Source organism: Lissotriton vulgaris, chromosome 8, assembly GCF_964263255.1.
Source record: "Lissotriton vulgaris chromosome 8, aLisVul1.2, whole genome shotgun sequence".
Classification (NCBI taxonomy): Eukaryota; Metazoa; Chordata; class Amphibia; order Caudata; family Salamandridae; genus Lissotriton; species Lissotriton vulgaris.
In genome coordinates, this window is record NC_141696.1 from 28,177,618 (window position 1) to 28,195,140 (window position 17,523).

The following is a 17,523-nucleotide window of genomic DNA, read 5'->3' on the forward strand; positions in this document are numbered from 1 at the left end:
ATCTTAAACGATAAAGCTATCCTCACCAAAAGAAAACACGCATGGGTGATAATTAACGGATATAAAAAGAAGGAATCCAACAATACCTGGTAACACCATGGACGGAAAAAAACAAACAGGTGCTCCTTAAAGCCAGATTTGGAACAATGCCAGGTCTGTGTCACCTTCCCCCGTGGGAGAGACCGGAAACTGAAAGGAAATGCAGACTGTGTAATAATGGTGAGGAGGATATGTTTCATCTTCTCTGTACTTGCCCTGCGCTTCTACAGGAGAGAAAATCATTAATAAAGTTTCCTTTCAAAGTACGTGGCATAAGGACATGTAGGCAGGCCTTGATCAATTGCATGAACTCGAACGACATTATTTTTAATGCTATCTTTGTAAAGTTTTTAATGATAGTCAAAAGGAAACTAGATGTCATATCTATATTAAATATTTAATCACCTACAAACCTGATGTAATGACATTTTAAGTGTTTTTATTCGAGAACACAATTTTTAGTCTTTGTTTGAGATGTGTAATATTTTAAGATTTTAAATAATCATCACAATAAACAATTTACCTTAAAAAAAGTTCACAATTTTATACAAATACAGACAATAAAAATCATGTAAAAAATTGACTTTAACAACCTTGGGATAATAATCGAAAATATGAAAATTGATGAAAAAAAATAGGCATTTAATTGAAAGAAGGGCCAAATATAATTGTGCACTTTATAGAATATTCTATTCTCCTGTGTTGCAAATAATTTTGCAATACTCCCATAAAAATTGCAAAAGTCAGATACAACCCAGCAAAGTCAATGATCTAGGCTCTAAAAGGCTGAGTTATTGGCTTTGCGAATGCTTTTTTCAGTGCAGTTTGCATGGAAAATCGTAGCTGTCAAGGTTTAATGTGCTTATGTGTGACACTTTCAACCTTTTAGAGTGTATATTCTTCCAATGCGCTACCTAAGTTAGACTCAGGAGACACCCTTGCACTATTGTGTAAAGGTGTGTCCGTGGCTCACGGCCTCGCATTTTTGGGGTGGCATTAGGTAGCGGGGAAGAGAGTGCAATATTTCTGTAAATATGGCGCTCTCCTTCTCGTCCAGTGCAACACAGTATTTGTAGCTCTTGCACTGCACTGCATGAGAAACAGGTAAATCTGGCCCTAGGAGTCAACATCAAGAGCCTGGAGGAGGGGCCCCCTGAGACTCTGTCAACAGAAAGTGAACATATTGAAGAATGAAACCAACCTTGGCTCGACTGTGTGGCATCACTTATCACAGCCGACTATCAGTTTACAGTCAACTTCGACCCTGCGCTGTTAATGCAGTATGAGAAGCGTGCCAGGCACTGCTCTCATGTTTCAGGTATGTTACCCTCAAGTTAACTTGATTTTCCTTTGCAGTCCTGCCAAGTGACCTTCATTGGGCGACAGTCTCCAGTCCCAGTGGGGATACAGGGAAGATTGTTAAATGCATTAACCTTACACAAGAGGTGTGGCACTTGGCAGGGCTGGTATAATATAATGTCAAAAACAAGGACCCCCTGCTGCTAATGTAGATTCCTAGGGCAGGGGAAAAGCCATAGAGCCCTGTTAGATGTGATGGGTAGTGCTGATCTTGTTTAACAAGAGAAAGAGCCCACCCATACCGTACGACACTCCCTGGATGGGCTTTTTTCCAATCATCCACAACTGACCTACACAGAAACAATGCCTCTCGTCTGGACAGGACATGCAGCAATTCTACTTATCATAATAAACCAGGGGGCCCCAAAAATTAGATAGAGACGAGGGCCGGGAATAGAGTGAAGGGGACTGAACTAAAAGATTTACCTAGTAGCACCATATGTCCACTGCCTGCAGAAGTGGAAGCGGCCACTATATGGTACATTCACTGGTTAGAGACAGCCTTCCAAAAGCTAGCCCCGGTAAAACTCCTGTACCCCAAACGATCCCAACCAACTGCACCTTAGTACATGGAGGAACTTAGGAAGCAAAAATGTATTTGCAAAAGGCTAGAACAAAACTAGTGGAGCAAATACACAGAAGGTGAGAACGAAATGCATAAACAAAGCCTTACCATCTACAAACAATCAGTATTCAATGCAAAAAAGCTTTTCTTTATAAACTGAATCAACTTAGCCCAAAATTCCTTTAAAGAACTTTTTAAAACAGTATCTAGGCTGGCCTCCTCAAGTCAACCTAAGATCGAGTCAAGCCAAGAATTACGTGAAGAAATTGCGACATTTCTTCCGAATAAGGTGGAAGTTATTTTCTTGGCCTTCAACCAATCCCCACGGGGAGAGACAGAAACCCATATGTTGGGAGCCAAGCAAGCAGCCAGCATCCTCATACTATCAATAAATTTGCCCCACTTTCTCCAAACGAAACAATAATGCTTCTTGCCTCAACCAGATCAGGTTCTCCCTACGATCCCTACCCAGTATCAGTGGTTAAATTAGCTCCAGAACCCATTGCCATTTTACTCACCTCCTTGTTTAATGTCATGTTTGAATCAGGAGACTTCCCGAAAACTCGGAAGATAGCCTCAGTACTTCCACTATTGCAAAAACATAACCTGGATCCTAGGGACCCAACTCATTTTCGGCCAATTTCTTGCCTTCCACTGCTGGCAAAGTTGGTGGAGAAAGCAATGAACTCCCAGCTGAGTGCCTTTCTTCATGAGATTCAGGTGTTGGATCCCACTCAATGTGGATTTAGAGAAGGGCACAGTAATGAGTCCGCCCTTATAAAATCAACTGAAGAAATCAGGGAAGCCCTGGCTCAGTGGGGGTGAGGCCACATTGATCATGTTGGATCTCTCTGCTGCCTTCGACACGGTCCATCATGATCTCCTGATGGATCGTTTGTCAGAGTGTGGAGTCCATGGCAAGGTATGGAAGTTATTAAAATCCTTTCTAACCGATAGAATATAAATAGTGTCCCTAGGTACATTATACTCTAGACCATACTCTCTGCCTTGTGGATCAATCAATCAATCAAAGACATTTATAAAGCGCACTACTCACCCGGAGGGTCTCAAGGCGCATGGGGGTTGGGGGGTGCCGCTGCTGCTCGAACAGCCAGGTCTTGAGCTTCTTCCTGAAGGAGAGGTGGTCTTGGGTCAGGCGCAGGTCGGTCGGGAGGGAGTTCCAGGTCTTGGCGGCCAGGTAGGAGAAGGACCTTCCTCCTGTTGTCGCTCTTCGGATGCGGGGGACGGCGGTGAGGGCGTGGCTGGTTGATCGGAGATGGCGTTTGGGAGCGTAGAAGTTCAGGCAGTTGTTGAGGTAGCTCGGGCCTTGGTCATGTAGGGCTTTGTGTGCGTGGTTGAGGAGACGGAAGGTGATTCTCTTGTTGACGGGGAGCCAGTGCAGGTCTCTCAGATGTCCAGAGATGTGGCTGCGTCGGGGGATGTCGAGGATGAGTCTGGCTGAGGCGTTCTGGATCCGCTGGAGTCTCTTCTGGAGCTTGGCGGTGGTTCCAGCGTAGAGGGCTTTGCCGTAGTCCAGGTGGCTGGTGACGAGGGCCTGGGTGACCGTCTTCCTGGCCTCGGTGGGGATCCACCGGAAGATCTTCCGTAGCATGCACAGTATGTTGAAGCACGACGAGGAGACGGCGTTGACTTGTCTGGTCATGGAGAGGGAGGAGTCCAGGATGAAGCCTAGGTTGCGTGCGTGGTCTGTCGGTTTGGGTGCGGTGCCCAGGGCTGGGGGCCACCAGGAGTCATCCCAGGTGGAGGGCGAGGAGCCCAGGATGAGGACTTCCGTCTTGTCAGAGTTCAGTTTCAGGCGGCTGGTCGTCATCCACTCGGATATGTCTTTCATCCCTTCGTGAAGGTTGGCTCTGGGGGCAGCCGGGTCGTTGGTCAGGGAGAGGATCAGCTGGGTGTCGTCAGCGTAGGAGATGATGTTGAGGTTGTGTTGGCGTGCGATGGCCGCGAGGGGGCTCATGTAGATGTTGAAAAGGGTGGGGCTGAGCGAGGATCCTTGAGGGACGCCGCAGATGACTTCGGTGGCCTCTGACTTGTACGGTGGTAGGCGGACTCTCTGTGTTCTTCCGTCGAGGAAGGAGATGATCCATTCCAGTGCCTTCTCCTGGACTCCGACATTGCTGAGGCGCTGCACTAGGGTGCGGTGGCAGACAGTGTCAAATGCCGCGGAGAGGTCTAGGAGGATGAGGGCCGCTGTTTCTCCATTGTCCAGCAGGGCTCGGATGTCATCGGTGGCAGCGATGAGGGCGGTCTCGGTGCAGTGGTTGGCTCGGAAGCCAGACTGTGAGGGGTCGAGGGATCCATTTGTCTCGAGGAAGGCGGCCAGCTGTTTGTTGACAGTCTTCTCGATGACTTTGGCTGGAAACGGGAGGAGCGAGATGGGGCGGTAATTCTTGAGTTCGGTGGGGTCCGATGTTGGTTTCTTTAGTAGAGCGCTGAGTTCGGCGTGCTTCCAGCTCTCAGGGAAGGTGGCGGTGTCGAAGGAGGTGTTGATGATGTCCCGCAGGTGGGGTGCGATGACAGCGTCCGCCTTGTTGAAGACGTGGTGAGGGCAGGGGTCGGTCGGAGATCCGGAGTGGATAGAGTTCATAGTGCGGATGGTGTCTTCTGTGTTGATCGGGGTCCAGGCACTGAGGGTGGTGGTGGGAGGCGTTGGTGCGGTCATGGGGAGCGTTGTGTGTGTGCTGAAGCTGTTGTGTATGTCAGCGATCTTGTTGTGGAAGTAGGAGGCGAGGGAGTTGCAGAGGTCTTGCGATGGGGTGATGTCGTTTTTTCCGGCGTTGGGGTTGGAGAGCTCTTTCACGATATTAAAGAGTTCCTTGCAGTTGTGTGCGTTGTTGTCCAGCCGGTCCTTGAATGCTGTTTTCTTGGTGGCGTGGATCAGTTGATGGTGCTTCCGGGTGGGGAGCTTGAGGGTGGTCATGTTGTCCGGTGTTGGCTCCCTTCTCCAGGCTTTCTCGAGGGCTCGGCAGTTCTTCTTGGAGCTCTTGAGTTTGTCGGTGAACCATGGGGCCTTCTTGCTGCCGGGTCTGCTGGGCGGGGTCCTCGGTGTGGCGAGTTCGTCCGCGCAGTTGTTGATCCACTTCGTGAGGTTGTCGGCGGCCTGGCTGGGGTTCGCTGAGCTGGCGGGAGGGTGCTGGCTCAGGGAAGCGGCGAGCTGGTCGGCTGTGATCTTGTTCCAGCTTCTTCGAGCGACCTGTTGCTGGTGGTGGTGGGTCGTGTTCTTTTTGAAGCTGAAGTGGACGCAGCTGTGGTCCGTCCAGTGGAGTCCAGTGGCGTGGCTGAAGGCGATGTCTTTGCTGGATGAGAAGACGGCGTCGAGTGTGTGTCCGGCGAGGTGGGTGGGGGTGGACACCAGCTGCTTGAGTCCGAGGTTGGCGAGGTTGTCAAGCAGGGTGGTGGTGTTGCGGTCGTTGTTGTTCTCCAGGTGGAAGTTGAGGTCCCTGAGGAGGATGTAGTCAGCGGAGGGGAGGGCGTGCGGGCTGATGAAGTCTGCGATGTCTTCGCTGAATGGTGTGCATGGTCCCGGTGGTCGGTAGATCAGGGTGCCTCTGAGGGTGGTCTTGGGGTCGGTGTGGATCTGTAAGTGTAGGTGTTCGGCGGTTGTCAGGGTGTCGTCGGTGTTGGTCGTGATGCGGATGGTGTTCCTGTGGATGATGGCGATGCCTCCTCCTCTGGTCTGGTTGGCGCTGTCCCTCCGGATGATCTTGCATCCCTCTGGGATGGCGGTGGCGGTGTCGGGCGCTGAGGAGGCGTTCATCCAGGTTTCCGTGAGGAAGGCAACGTCAGGATCTGTGGTGTCAAGGAGGTTCCAGAGTTCGATGGCGTGTCTGTGGACGGAGCGGGTGTTGAGCAGGATGCACTTGAGGAGGTTGCTGCTGGTGTTCGGCTTGGCGGGTGCTGGTGCAGGGCAGGTCCAGATGCAGGTGAACTTGCAGGCGTGGCAGCTGAAGGGTCCGTGGGTGCGTCTCGGGGTGGCTCGGTAGCATCTCGGGATTCGGCCGGTGTTGAGTGCGTTGAGGGTGGCGGCGTCATAGGTCCGGCGGGAGGGCAAGGGGGTCTTGCGCTGGGCGCGGTCCAGGCGCGGACGGGCGCAGACGGGCTTACCTTTGGCGCACCTTCGGCGCTCAATCGGTGCTCCCGCTGCCCGCGTCCGCTGCGCGGTCGCTGAGGGGGCGTCATAAGTGAGGAGCCTGGGAGGGCGGGTCAGCTGGGTGGCGGGGTCGGCGAATGGGATGGAGGTGGGCGGGGCCGCAGGGAGTCAGCGGCGGGAGCTCTGGGCGGCGGCCTCAGCCCGGGGGCAGGCGAGACAGGCGAGGCGGCAGGAGGGGAGATCCAGGCGGCCCAGCGGCGGCTGGGTCGCTCTAGTGCTGGAGGAGGTCGCGGGAGGCGTGGGAGGCGGGAGGGGTGATCCGGGTGGCCCAGCGGCAGCTGGGTCGCAGAGGGTGCTGGCAGGCGAGCGGGCTACTGAAACTGGCAGGCAGCTGGAGCAGCGGCTGGCAGGAGGGGTGACCTGGCCTTGACAAAGGCGCAGTGGTCACTCCTGGCTCTTCCCCCGCTGGCCCCTTAAGTGAGGAGCCTGGCAGGGCGGGTCAGCTGGGTGGCGGGGTCGGCGAATGGGATGGAGGTGGGCGGGGCCGCAGGGAGTCAGTGGCGGGAGCTCTGGGCGGCGGCCTCAGCCCGGGGGCAGGCGAGACAGGCGAGGCGGCAGGAGGGGAGATCCAGGCGGCCCAGCGGTGGCTGGGTCGCTCTAGTGCTGGAGGAGGTCACGGGAGGCGTGGGAGGCGGGAGGGGTGATCCGGGCGGCCCAGCGGCGGCTGCGTCGCAGAGGGTGCTGGCAGGCAAGCGGGCTACTGGAACTGGCAGGCAGCTGGAGCAGCGGCTGGCAGGAGGGGTGACCTGGCCTTGACAAAGGCGCAGTAGTCATCCCTCAGCTCTACCCTTTTTAATGTGTATGTAGCACCTCCCCTGATTAGATCCTTTGGCTTTACTCCTACCTCATACGTAGAAGATACACAAATTGTTGTGTTGCTGCTGCCAGGACAAGAATCAGGGTAGAGCAAGAAGTTCCATGACTGCATGGAAGCAGTTAAAACCTGGATGACACCGAATGCCTGAAACATACCTCAGGCAAAACTGAGATCCTCAAGTTTGTAACTAAGGCAAACTTCTGGACCCTGGACAGGTGGCCGGCAGAACTGGGTACCCTCCCTAAACCCACGCGAAAGGCTAAAAACCAGGGAGTTATAGTGGATGACAAACTGAACTTTGGAGATCAGATGAACGCCACAGCCTCCGCCACTTTTCACTCTCTTAAGTTGGTCAAAAAGATAGAAGACAGTCAACGTACTGTCGTTACATCTTTCATTTTATCATGGCTGGATTTCTGCAACGGGCTCTATTTGAATATTCAAGAGTGTTATTTAAATAAACTGCAGATCCTGCAAAATGCAGCAGCAAGACTTCTGACAGGTACTTCAAAATTTGTATCGGTCACCAAGGAAATTAAAAGACTACACTAGTTGCCAATTAGGAAACGGTGCGTTTTACATCCTTATGCACAGTTTTCAAGGCTTTGCATGGCCTGGGTCCAGAATATCTGAAACAACAGTTTCAATGGTGCACTCCCAAAAGAACCTTGCCCTCACTAGGAGCCAAACTAGAAAGCTACGTGGTATGGAGGAATGTTTCATCACATGCGCGGCTAGGGCCGGGAATGACCTCCCTTGGACTCTGAGGAACACTACTGACCTCCTCGTATTCGGAAAGGAACAGAAAACTTGGCTATTCAACATATGGAGTCTACAACTGATAATACCCCCCGCTCCAGGACACCCCCGGGTGACCGATGCACTTTAGAAGTTCATATACCATAACATAACACCAATGATTCAGTAGATAGTTTGACCATGCCCAAGGCTTGAGCCATTTGTACTCCTACCACCAGTCATCCTTTCTATTGTCTGCCCATGCACAGAGCTTGTACCAATGGTATTCCTAACACCAGTGATCCTGTGGATAGTCTGGACACTTATAGGTCTTATGCTGATGATACGCCAAACACCAGTGATCCTGTGGATGGTCCGGCCTTTCTCAACACTTGTGCCGATGGAACTCCTAACATCAGTGATCCTGAGGATAGTCCGGCCATGCTCAGGGCTTTTTCTAATGGTATTCCTAACACCAGTGATCCTGTGGATAGTCTGGACACTTACAGGTCTTGTGCTGATGATACTCCAAACCCCAGAGATCCTCCAGCAGGTATTGCCACTACTGCTATTAATACAGGAAAGGGTCTTAGACACCTAGGGGCAGATTTATGTTAACTGGCGCATCCCCAGGTATGCACCAGTTCACGTACGACACAGTGCGCCACAGCTCCGCCACCCATGGTGCGCCGCATTTATAATGCGGCACACCATGGTGCAAAAACAGCACAGATGCGTGACGCATCTGTGCCGGAAATGTGCCGCATTGCTGGAGTTGCGTTGCAAGCGCGACGCAGCTCCAGCATGGCTCGGGGGGGCCCCATCTACACAATGCTGCATCAAGACCTACGCCTGCTTCAAGCAGGCGCAGGGTTTTGACGCAGCATTGGCCTGAAAGTGATTGAGTGAAATCTCATAGATTTCACTCAGCCACTTTCAGGAGGCGTTCCTGCGCAGGAACGCCCCCCCGCGCAGGAACGCCTCCTTACGGCGCAGGGCTTTACAACGTGACGCATCTCCTAGATGCGTCACGTTGTAAATAGGGAGCATTGTTTGCGCCGCAGTTGCGTCAAATAAAGTGACGCAATTGCGGCGCAAGGGCATCATAAATCTGCCCCCTTGTGTCTGAGACCCTCGTTTACAAGAAGCCACAAGTCAGCAAGTCTTTGAGACATGTTCATCATTTCAACATTCCAAATGCTTCCCTTTGAGTTCAATAACGATACCCATCTTATAAATCTTGCTCACTCTCTAAAAAATAGACATCTTCCTAGACTCCAATAGCATTACTCACCACAAACAACTGATATCATCCTCTCCTGGAAGACTGTTTGTCAAATTTACAAACCTTTTGTGCTAGGTTTGCATCACAAAAGTGATGCAAGCCAAAGGAAAACGTCTTTTTCAGTGCAAAACTTTTTTTGTAATAGAAATGTGCCAATAAGTAATTCAAAGCAGAGCAAAGTAGTGTAAAGCACTGCATTGCGTTACTCTGCACCAGAGGTGCGTTACATGGATATTTCATGGACGTTCCTGTGCTAACACCCAGGCTTCTTGATGCAAGAATATGGACCGGTTTTACAAAGGTTTTGCATCGGGTTGCCTTACTTTTTTAACACAGTCCCAGGAGAAAATATTTCTTGCGATTTACAAAACAATGCAAACTGGTATTTGCGTTGGTTTGTAATAAAAAGTAACTCAAACAAGTGCAAAACGCGGCTTTGCATCACTCTGTGTCAAGGGGGCATTTCATGGGGAGGGTACATGGGCATTCCCATGGTACCACCCACGTTTTTTGCTGCAACGCCTGTTGGAAGGTGGTTCTGACACTATGGGCCACCCAGATTTTTCGCTTTTTGAGCACCTAATTGTTGAGGTTTTCCTGTGGGGGAGCCTCATAATCTGGGACTCACCCACAGTGAACTCATAATGAATGGGACTGCATGGAGATTATACTGATGTACCCCTCGCTTGACTAGGCCACTGCGCAGCAGCTGGAGTATGGGACACCGTGTTGGTTACATGCAGACACGGGTGTACATGCGTGTGCACACATGTAGGGGCTGCGCAGGGGAGATTTCTAGTGTGCGCTGTCCAGGAGCAGCTACAGAGTGAATGGTGTGGCAGGACTTATGCAAAACTGGCTGGTGACATGGAATGGGATTTATACCCTGGGAAGGAACATGCCAGGGAAAGTCAGTGTGTTTTACTGTGTTTTCACTTCATTATCCCCATATGGGGATATGGAGCCCATGGCTAAAATGACTTCACAAAGCCTACAGATTCCAGACACGCACTACAGTCCAGTGTAGCGGATGTGAAAATGAGTATTCTGCAGAGTCCAAAGTCATATTTGTACTGCTTTTGGGTCGTCCAGAAATGTCCTATTTCTCTGAGTCCCTGGCTGGGGTCTTGCCATGGCAGGTTAGATTAATTACCTTTCTTCCCAGAGCAAAGATCTTCCCTCCAAGGAGAAAAGATAGGTGGAGCTACAAGCCAATCTATCAACTGCTGTCGCTGGGTGCCAGGCACCAGGCTGCACCGAAGAGGGCAGGCAGTGAGGGGGGAAGGAGTTGGGTTTCAGAGGCCATGTGGCCAGAGACCCTGGACAGCACCATTTTGAACAAACCCAGAGGCTGGACAAGAAGGAGGGAGCAGGGGCAGGGAAGTGATGTGTCGCTGTTTGATAGGACACACAGAGTTCCTGCCAGCCACCTACTCAAATTTTAAAAGTACTTGCACAGGAAGAGAAGCTCTCTCTGGGTGTGGTCTGTGGAGGTGAAAGGTGCTGGAGCCTGGTGCAATGGGCAGTTGGAAGGAGGACACCCCTGACTGTCCTCCCAGGCCCCTAACAGCACCAGAAAAAGAGCCCAGGACCAGTGTGCAGAAGAAGAGGCCTCTGCACAGGGGGAAGAGAGACGCAGGGAGCCAGTGAATACTAAGCATGGGCGGAAAATCCGTTACGCTCGCGGATTTTGCGGATTTTCGGTAAATTCGCAATCCGTGAGATTCGCGAATTTCCCGCAAAATCCGCAAATTCGCACGCAGCGGATTTTTTTCTTTGCGGTGTAAGTTCGCAATTGCGAACATGTAGGTGCGGCGGGCAGCAACAATCTCGCACTCGCGAAATTACAAAAATTGCAATTCCGCACAAGAAATCTACTAGCAAGCAGCATAGACCTTCTGAAAATGATTATTTTTATCAGAATAACTCCTCAGGTTGACATTTGCCTGCACTTTTTTAGATTTGAGGCCTTTTGATTTTCTTTGGATAACTTTTGGATTAGAAATCAACTTTCTCATATAAGCTTGGTGGGGCATTAAAGTTGCTGTAATGCTGCTCTGCAGAAAAACAAGTTTTGCAAAAGTGAAAGCAGGTTCAAAAGTTCAAACTCATCATTAGTAACGTTCCCTGTAGTGCTTCCTGACAAGGGCCCCTCCAAAGTTCAGTTGCTAGTTGCAACAATTGTATGACCCTGCTCTGACCCTCACAGCAGGCTCATAGAATAGCTACAAGTAGGCCACAAAGGTCCTGGAAAAAAAAATTGCACTGCAACAGAAAGCAAATTACAGATAAGGATGCAGGTGCCAGACTGGAATTTTAAAACAGTGACACATTAATAAATCAACCCCAAATTAATTCATGTCAGTTGAAGCAGGCAGGTGTGCTTGCTTTTTCCCCCCATAATCTACAGTGATGATGAACCAGAGGGTGGAATAAGGCATTGATGTACCAGAGGGTGGCATGGGTAAAACAGAGGGTGGCAGGGGTGAAACAGAGGGTGCTGGGAACCTATGATGATGAACCAGACGTAGAAACAACATAATCGTGACCGTTGCGAGCCGACATGTAAGTTCGCGATTGCGAACTGTTACAAAACCCTCGCGAACTGTCAGAAATCCCTGCGAACTGGCAGAAATCCTTGCGAACACAAAAAAAAAAAATCCACAAATTCGCGAGAATTCGCGGATTTTGCGGATTGCGAGTTCGCAAATTCACAAAATTCGCGAACGCCAGATTCGCTAAATTCGCCCATGCTTAGTGAAGACTGGTCCCTGCAAAATGACCCTCTTGGGGACCCAGAACGCAAAGGGGAGTGCTGGGGGACTTCACTAGGAGCAAGAAGACGCAAAAAAGGGACAGATCGGACCCCCAGGGGCTGAGATATGGCCCCCGAAAGGTAGGTGACCTTTGACCCTGGAGAAGACCGATGACGAAGCGCGTGGGGCTCCGCCGCCGGTCTCAGGGATGCCCCCGGAGTGGGTCAGGTCCCCGGGGCTGCCCCCAAAGAAGTAAATCTGGGGTGCGCCGTCGCGCACCCTGTGAAGATGCCCCCATGGGGTGCCAGGAGCCCACCCTGGCCTCCGCTGAATCCTGCACCGGGGAGCTCCATCGCGCTCCCTGTGAAGAGAGGCAGGAGGAGGGGCCCGGGAGCCCAACTCCGGGGCCCGTGTGAGAAGGCGGGGGCGTGAGGCACCGTTGCGCCCCCTGCAAAGAAGACAGGAGGAGGGGCCCGGGACCCCATCTCCAGGCCCCAAAGTGTCCAGGATATCCGGGGGCCCGAGACCCCATCCCCGGGTCCCAGCGAAGAGGAGGAGGCTGAGGGAGTGCCACCGCACTCCCCCGAGGGCTGCGGGAGTCCTCGCATCTGCTCGCCGGATCGGGCAGACCAGAAGGGATTGGCCGGCTTCCGTGGCAGCACGAAAGAGTGCTGGCCGTGCGGGAAGCAGGCAGGGGGAGCTGGGGGTGGGCTCCCCAGGCTGCCCTCCAACCAATGCGGACAGCGGGGGTCCCGAGTGGGACCGTGGCCCCCCTGGGATGACCTGCAGCGGTGGGAGGGGCCCAGGTGGCACCGGGCCTCCCAGAAAAGAGGAGGTGCAAACGGGGGTGGTCTCCCCGAGCCGCCTGTGCTCACCTGGGGGTCCGGGTGGGACCAGACCCCCCACCGAGGCCCCTAAAAGCAGCGAAGCGCCAGCGCGGCTCTCCCGGTGCAGCAGGAGAGCCGCTCATCTAATATGCGGCAACACCCATAATGCCTTGCAGGCCAGGACCGGCCTGCAAGGGCAACACAGCGTTTTCACTGCTTGTGGTGGGCCCAGAAGAACGGGGTCACCACTCCACATGTGCAAAGGTGCTGGGGGAGCTTCTTGAGAAGCGCAGTCTCCCCCCAGCACGAAGAGCAAAGTCCCACCCCAAGTGTCTTGGGGAATCAAAGTAATCAACCCCTCCAGGGCTCAACTTACAGTTAACACCTTCTGGGATGGAACTTTTGTTCTTCAGCTGAGGGTGTTTTGATAATTGCATCAAGGAGTGAAGGGCTGAGTTGGGGATGTCTGCAGAAGGGCATCGCCTGAAGGTGAAGAGGTGTAATTGCACTGAAATGCGGTTATTAATGGTTATTCCTTGTAGAGGGACTGAATTTCAATTGTTTAATGTGAAGTGCCGGTGCAAGGTGATGTTATAAGCAAAAAGTGGATTTAAGTGGCTGCTAGGGTGTCTACTGTATTTACGTAAACCTGTGAGTTTATCTGTGATGCCTTTAGAGGCTTTAATTGCAATGCATTCTAATGATACCCAACTGTTATTAGTACTGTCATTCTAAAGTGTGCGTAAACATGTACTCTTGCTGCTGCGCCTAGGTGAAGACCCCAGACTATTAGCCCTTAAGATGTAGAGGTGCATACTGTATGGTCAGTAGGAGATGCTAAGTCAGGGTCATGTGTCACCAAGGCAGGTGTAGCCTGTTTAATGCTTGTTGAGGTAATGGGGGGAGTTGCCACTGGGATGGTGCCAGTGCCCAGGGCCCTCACCCCAGGTTAAGACCAATTCACTGCATTGGGGGGAAGATAATGTGCATACATGGGAGTGGTGGTACTAGACCCCACCCCCCCTGCGGGAGGGGTGGAGATGTTATGCAATGTCACAAAGTAATTCCATCAGCTTATGTATATTTGTAAATTGGTGTATAGTATTGAGTGGTGTGTGTGTTAAATAAATTTACTCTTACTTTTATAAAGCAAAGTACAGACTCGACAATCAATTATTGAGTGTTATTCTTGAACACCTGCAAATGGCGATTACTAGCCCACACCATTTCCTTTGAGTAAGCCTCAGACTGCTCTGCAACACTACCCTCTGATAGTCAGGCGCTGCCCAAGGGTGTTTTGTTTCCAGTGAAGGACAAATGAGTCATCTTATTTGTGCAGACCTCATAGATGCTGCCTCGTTTTCCAACAACGCCCAATCTACTAACAATAGTAGATCAGGTTTTGCACCAAAAAGTTAACACCACTTCGCAAGTACGAGTTAAAAGGAGAAATACTTTGCCTGTGTACTGCACTATACAGCATAAAGTCAGTCTACGCATAGGTACAGTTCCAGTACAATACCTATGCTAGACTAATGCAGACTCCAGAGCACTGTGGTGCAAAGGTGTGCATGGTGCTCAACTGCATAATCCTGCGTTGTCGCTGGGGAAAGAGGGGGATAGTTCCATATGTCTGTAGGTATGGTGCTGCAGCTCAGAAACTTTGTGATCTGAGCTCTCCTGCACTGCACTGCATGATAGTTTGTTACATCTGGTCCCCAATCTACTAACTCTAGCAGACAGCCAAATATGCCAATGCAAATTAGGAGTTAGAAAGAGAAATACTGTTATTTCTCCTTTCTTCTCCGACTTTGCATGTTTGATGCACTGTACAGCACATATACAGGGTAAGAAAAGTTTTAAAGTTAGTCTAAGTATTGCATTTTGTACTGGAAAGGTATCCTTGGAGTGCAAAGCCTATGCAGATTCATGTACACACCCTTGCACGATGGTGCAAAGGTGTGTGCATGGTGCACAGCTGCCTGATTGTGTGCTGACACTAGAGAGATGGGAGGAGAGTGTCATATCTCTGTAGACCTGTCGCTCTCCTACTCTATATTTGCCACACAACACAGCACAGCAGGTTGAGGTGCTGTGCTGTGTTGCTTTGATACCAACACTGGGCTGGGGCTTCAAAGCAGTAAGGCCTAGCCTCAATAACTATCAAAACAAAATAACCGCCAGTACTGCCACTCTATTTGGGGAGATTTCAAAGGAGCGTATTGACAATAAACAATATGTGCCATAGACCTTTTGTTCAATCTGAACTAAATCAATTTTAAGTAATCTTTCTTTATGCACATAGCAAAAACATTTGTTTCTTTTTTGTTTCTCTTTATGTAATCTAAAAGAATATCCTAGAAAAGCATTCACTCTTCTCACTCGTTCCAGCATTCACAGCCACACTCTATCTACAACAATTATTACAAAAACAACATTGCAATCTATACTACTATTATAAAGAGAGAACTTGCACCTTTTGGCCAGGTAAACTCGGGAACCACAGCACCAATCACAACACCCAATACAGCGTTGGAAAGGGCAGTTGCAGCAGAAGGACATAGGCTATGCAGACGCCCACCATATACATTTCAAATGTAACAGAACCGTGCCAGCAAAGTAGTCCCTTGTGGGCGTGTCTGCATTGTGCTGTGGGTGTGTGCTGGGGGCGTGACAATCGCTGGGGGCATTCCGTCACGATTGTTGTTTTTTCTTCCCAGGTTCCATACATTCCTGCTCCCTTTAAATAGTAATTCAATGGTGGTCCCATTCTCTTAGAACCACCCCAAGCACAGTTATGGGCAAAAATACAACTAAAAGGCCCTGCAAAGCATTATGGGATAAGCTTAGCATAATTTTTAGCATTCATGAAAGGGTTTCAATGTTTTTGAATTTTACTCATCAGGGACATCTTGGGACGACGAGGTGAACTGCAGCTTGATGTGTAATATTTTAAATGCAATTGCATTTGCCTCATCAGGGACATCTAGGGACGGCGACGTGAACTGCAGCTTGATGTGTAATATTTTAAATGCGATTGCATTTGCCTCATCAGGGACATCTAGGGACGGCGACGTGAACTGCAGCTTGATGTGTAATATTTTAAATGCGATTGCATTTGCCTCATCAGGGACATCTTGGGACGGCGAGGTGAACTGCAGCTTGATGTGTAATATTTTAAATGCGATTGCATTTGCCTCATCAGGGACATCTTGGGACGGCGAGGTGAACTGCAGCTTGATGTGTAATATTTTAAATGCGATTGCATTTGCCTCATCAGGGACATCTAGGGACGGCGAGGTGAACTGCAGCTTGATATATAATATTTTAAATGCTATTGCATTTGCATCATCAGGGACATCTAGGGACCATGAGGTGTACTGCAGCTTGATGTACAATATTTTATATGCGATTGCATTTGCCTCATCAGGGACATCTAGGGACGGCGAGGTGAACTGCAGCTTGATATATAATATTTTAAATGCTATTACATTTGCATCATCAGGGACATCTAGGGACATGAGGTGCACTGCAGCTTGATGTGTAATATTTTAAATGCTATTGCATTTGCCTCATTAGGGGCATCTAGGGACCATGAGGTGAACTGCAGCTTGAGGTATAATATTTTAAATGCTATTGCATTTGCCTCTTGGGGACAACTGGGGAGAACGAGGTGAACTGCAGCTCTTTGTAGAATTATTTGGATACTATAATATTCACTTCCCACAGCTAATCTCGTCCCATAATGGTTTGCAGGGGCTTGATCTCAAAATCATCACCTCTCTCACTGCTTGCTGGAAGCTAATTTCACTTTTGTGAAATGACTATATGCATTTTAGCATGTAGAAATACTTGTTATTTTACCTTGAATATATGAGGTTTCTGTTTTAAGAATTGAAATCTGACGGAACGAAATATTGCGGATTTATTGTACCAAGTTCGCGCCAATTCCGCCCACACATACTTTAAATACCGCTGCACCCCATAATCATAACCCACCCTTACTCTATAAATTACTCCAACACCCTTAAACACTAACCCATCTTAACCCTATAAATATACCCTGTACCCCAAAACCCAAACCTATCCCTAAACCCTAAAAATACCCCTGTACCCCAAAACTAAAACCTAGCCCTGAACCCTATAAATACCCCTGTACCTAAAACCCAAACATACCCCTGAACTCTAAAAATACCCCTGTACCCAAAACCCAAACCTACCCCTGAACCCTAAAATACCCCTGTACCCCAAAACCCAAACCTAGCCCATAACACTTAAAATACCCATGTACCCCAAAACCCAAACCTACCCCATAACCCTAAAAAATACCCCTGTACCCCAAAACCCAAACCTAGCCCAGAACCTTAAAATACCCCTGTATCCCAAAATCCAAACCTAGCCCTAAACCCTAAAAATACCCCTGTACCCCAAACCCCAAACCTAGCCCTGAACCCTTAAAATACCCCTGTACCCCAAAACTCAAACCTAGCCCTGAACCCTAAAAATACCCCTATACCCCAAAACCCAAACCTAGCCCTGAACCCTAAAAATACCCCTGTACCCCATAACCCAAACTTATATCTGAACCATTAAAATACCCAAACACCCCAAAACATATACCTCAGTACCCCAAAACATATACCCCTATACCCATACTTGCCTTATCCAAACATTTTTAAAAAACATGCTTTTACCATTCATGCATTTACAACGATTTTCGTTGTAAATGTATGCGTGGTAAAAGCATATAAAATGTAATGCCATGCGTTATAATGGCATTGCGGAGTCATGGTACTTTCGTAATGAAAGTATGCGGAGTCATGGTATGCGGAAAGAAATTTGCGGAATAATGGGTGTTTACCCTCCCCCGTAAGTACATTGGTGGCACGGCAGCCCACATCTCCAGCAACATACTCATATTTTTTCACCACCAATTGGAAAAATGCACAGGTTTCTCTCATTGATG